Here is a 4583-nt window from a genome sequence, read left to right as displayed (position 1 = left end):
TTCTTCTCTCTTCTCTTGCTGGACTAAACTTTATAGGAAAACAAATTCTGATATTATTAAAAGAAAATTTCTCTATAATAAACCTATCTATAACCCAAGACAGGTTTTCAGATCTTTACAATTAAAATTCATAAGCCTTATTTTAGTGAATGATGAGAGATATCGCACAACTTTTGCTAACTGTTTCTACTTGGTTTCCCAATGTCATCAACAAATGGAAATACCAGAGATGAGAATACCAGACCACCTTACCTTCCTTCTAAGAAATCTGAATGCAGGTCAAGAAGCAACAGCTAGAACCCAACATGGAAAAATGGACTGGTTCAAAATTGGGAAAGGAATACGTCAGGGCTGTATATTGTCACCCTGATTATTTAACTTATATGCAGAGTACATCAGGCAGAATGCTGGGCTGAATGAATCACAAACTGGAATCAAGATTGCCAAGATAAATATCAATAACCTCAGATATGCAGATGACACCACCCTAATGGCAGAAAGTAAAAAGGAACTAAAGGAGCCTCTTGATGAAGTTGAAAGAAGAGAGTGAAAAAGCTGGCTTAAAATTCAACATTCAAAAAACAAAGGCATCAGGTCCTATCACTTCATGGTAGATAGATGGGGAAAAAATGGAAACAGTGACAGACTTTATTTTTTTGGCTCCACTGCAGATGGTGACTGAAGCCGTGAAATTAAAAGACGCCTGTTCCTTGGAAGAAAAGCTATGACAGAGCTAGACAGTTTATTAAAAAGCCGAAATATCACTTTGCCAACAAAGGTCTGTATAGTCAAAGCTATGGTTTTTCCAGTAGTCATATACAGATGTGGGAGTTGGACCATAAAGAAGGTTGCGTGTCAAAGAATCAATGCTTTTCAACTGTGGTGCTGGAGAAGACTCCGGAGAGTCCCTTGGACAGCAAGGAGATCAGGCAGATTCTTTACCAACTGAGCCGCAAGGGAAGCCTAAGAATCCTGGAGTGGGTAACCTATCTCTCCTCCAGCGGATCCTTCTGACCCAGGAATTGAACCAGGGTTTACTGCATTGCAGGCGGATTCTTTACCAACTGAGCTATCAGGGAAACCCCAGTCAATCCTAAAGGAAATCAACCCTGAATATTTATTGGAAGGACTGATGCTGAAGCTGAAGCCCCAATACTTTGGCCACCTGATGCGAAGAGCCGACTCACTGGAAAAGACCCTGAGCTGGGAAAGATGGAGAGCAGGAGGAGACAAGGGCGATAGAGGATGAGATGGTTTGATGGCATCATTGACTCAGTGGACATGAGTTTGAGCAAATTCCTGGGAAATTCTGAAGGATAGGAAAGCCTAGTGTGCTGCAGGCCATGGGGTAGCAAAGAGTCTGACATCACTGAGTGACTGAACAACAACATATTGCTTGTCCATTAAACAATATTTTATTCCCTTAATCTAAGTTATTTGAAAATAGCCTTAGTCCATCCAGCTCTATAAGAAAATACCACAGACTGGGTGATTCGCAACAGAAAGTTATTTCTCACAGAAAAACACAATCAATCTACAGCAGAGACATTTACTTTTCTTACACATTTCCTTTGTCTCCGAAGAGGAAAATAAGTGTTGAACAGAGTGATAACAATCAGGAGTCTCTTACTTAGTTTATCTTATCTGTCTTTCTACTGCTTTCAGAATCCAAGGTACCTTCAAAAAATGAAACTCTATGCAAGCATAACTGCTTACTTATCAATGTTGGAATTGTATCTGCAAGAATTTGTTAATGAATGAGGAGACAATTTCATTAGCTTACTCCTTTCTTCTCTCTCCATCTCTCTTCTCTCTCTTCTATTATTCTTTTTAAAATTTTGATTTCCAAATTTGTGCAGCATGTACTGGAAAGGCCACTGACAAGTTTTCAGAGCTGGAAGGAGGGATGCAGGAACTGTTGTGTATGTGTGTGTATGTGTTGTCTTGATCCAGTTTTTGAGGCTTTGGCTAGAAGCCAGTCAGTTCCCTTTTCTTTTCTGTATTTGGCCATGGGTCACAGCATATAGGATCCCCTGACCAGGGGAAAAATGTCGCATTGGGAGTGCAGATTCTTAACCACTGGACCATCAGGGAAGTCCCTCATTTCCCTCTTCTGTCTGACAGATTAAGTCAACATCCCTAATACTTCCCTTACTTAACTCTTACAGTCTGGTCCACTATACACCCATGCTAGTCTCCCAGGGTCTGATACCACAAAACTAGGGACAACACTGATGCCCCAGGGCCTGCTGAAACTATTTAGCTAAATCAATTCTAAACCTAATTGCCATGCCTCAGTCTCTTCTTCCAATAGAAACCATGGTAGATTCTTTTCCTCAGTGCCCCTCACTTCTGCATTATGACCAGTCCCAGTCCTTCTCCTGAGTGGCTCTGCAGGGTACTCTGTGCCATCTCCAGGAAAGCGTGAGCACAACACAACTGCTTCTTGTTGTGGACTCTTCCTGGTTTCTCTCTCTTTTATCTGCGTCTAGTCTCACCATACCTCACCCAGAGTAATAAAGTTAAAACAGGGATCCAGTCCTTTTACTCATGTGAAGGGCATTACTCTTGTGCAGGTGGACATATTAAGTTAGTATAACTTGATAATAAGTATTTTAAACATCTAATTATTTTAATTTCATGGTCACCTAGCCATCAGCAGTTTATTTCCTTCTTTTCATTCAACCACACATGTAAGTGAATATTTATTCAATGACTGTCAAATGCTGATCACAGTGCCTGGCATATTATGAACAAGGAATGAGACTCATCAGATGGTGGTAGGCTCCCTGAAGACAGACCCTTCCTGGTTCATGGGATAGCAAGGGTCTTCACTGTAAACCAAGGAACTAGAAATCTAGTAAATATGTCCCTTTTGAGTGAGAAATGAGAAATGTTACTTATTTAGTTACTATGAGAAACATTCAGTCATCAAAAAAAAAAATATTTTCTAAGTGCCAATACTGATTTTGGACAAAGGTAGGGAGAGAGAGATAGGAAGAAATGAAGAGAAATGAAACAATTTGTACACTAATGGAGCATGAAGTATATGCTGTTTCATATTCTGTGATGAGAAGGATAAAAACTGGAAACACAGCAGGAGGGCTGAATGAGGCATGAACCACACAGTCTTGGGCTGAGGGCTGGGAAGTAATATTTACATTTTCCCAAATCCAGTTAAAATAACTTGTACCAAAATATTAGGGTTGCTCATAGCCAATATATTATCTCAAAAGGCATAGAATATCTGATATGTAATTTTATAACCTGTGTGTCAGATGGACGAGAAAAAAAAAAGAAAAGTCAAGTTGTTCAGTTGCTCAATTGTTTTTTTTTTTAAATGGAGTGGTGACATATCTCCTTTGTGCTGAATGAGTGAAAGTCTTCATCTTTTGATAAGTAGTGTTCATCTGATGTAAAGGCAAAAAATAAATGTGATTACTCCCATAGTTTCTTTTGAAAGATCAAATCAAAGTAATAATTAAAACCCTGTGGCTTTTAACAGAATAACAAGCCTTGAAAAATATGAAGCATTATCTCCTGGGCTAGCTACAAATAATTCACCCAATTTGTTCTCTATTAAGCCTAACTGACTCTATTACATAACAGCCTTAGGGAAAGCAGGATGGTGGTACAGGGAAGCTAGAAAGTGTTTTTTGTATTTTTTTTTTCTTTAAATGCTTTATAATTGAAGGAAGTGTTTCAGACAGTCAAGGACTAGCCATGGAGTAGCCCTAGCACTCAGAAAAGTAGAAAAAAAGTTATTGGAGAAATACCAAGTCAAAAGAGTGAGAAATTACTTTATATATATATATATATATATATATTTCAAAAATTAAAAATTAAATTAGGAGTTAAAAAAAAAAAGTTTGAAGTGACTAGAGGAATACCAATTCAGAAAAGTGAGGAACTGAGGGATAAGCTTTCAGGTGGGACTTCCCTGGTGGTCCAGTGGTTAGGATTCTGTGCTGTCAATACAGGGGTCTCAGGTTCAATTCCTGGTCAGGGCACTAGATCGTACATACTGTGCGGCATGACCAAAAAAGATTAAAACTATAAATAAATAAATAAATAATAAAAACATGGGGGAAATAAAAAAGCTTTGAGAGCTGAAACTGGCATTTTATATTTCATGTCCACTGAGGCACTGAATGATTCTGTAGGCTCCAGCCTCAGGCCAACTTCAACTTCAAACTCCAACAGCAAGCTCAGGTTATTTCCTGTGCTGCTGGCCCACCAGCTATAGGGAGAAGTTTTCAATTAGCAATAATCATGCCTTGGATAAACTTCATTGGCTATGATACTGTCATTTGTGAAAGTGAAAGTCGCTCAGTCTTGTCCATCTCTTTGCAACCCCATTGACTATACAGTCCATGGAATTCTCCAGGCCAAAACAGTGGAGTGGGCAGCTGTTCCCTCCTCCAGGGATCTTCCCAACCCAGGGATTGAACCCAGGTCTCCTATATTGCAGGCAGGTTCTTTACCAGCTGAGCCATCAGGGAAGCCCTGATGCAAAGCTTGGCCCACCACAAATCAAACCACATTCCCTGAGTTTGATAGAGCGATGCACAGAATTCAGAGGA

The 4583-nt window shown here is 39.5% G+C and overlaps 1 pseudogene; it reads right to left on the bottom strand.

Moving 5' to 3' along the window:
• Positions 1 to 4238: 4238 nt before the first annotated feature.
• On the bottom strand, positions 4239 to 4322 carry LOC138419865 (U4 spliceosomal RNA; annotated as a pseudogene).
• Between the last annotated feature and the right edge of the window lie 261 nt (positions 4323 to 4583).

Source organism: Ovis canadensis, chromosome 14, assembly GCF_042477335.2.
Source record: "Ovis canadensis isolate MfBH-ARS-UI-01 breed Bighorn chromosome 14, ARS-UI_OviCan_v2, whole genome shotgun sequence".
In the NCBI taxonomy this organism is placed as follows: domain Eukaryota; kingdom Metazoa; phylum Chordata; class Mammalia; order Artiodactyla; family Bovidae; genus Ovis; species Ovis canadensis.
The sequence above is the reverse complement of the archived record's forward strand: the minus strand, read 5'-3'. Positions and strand labels throughout refer to the sequence as shown.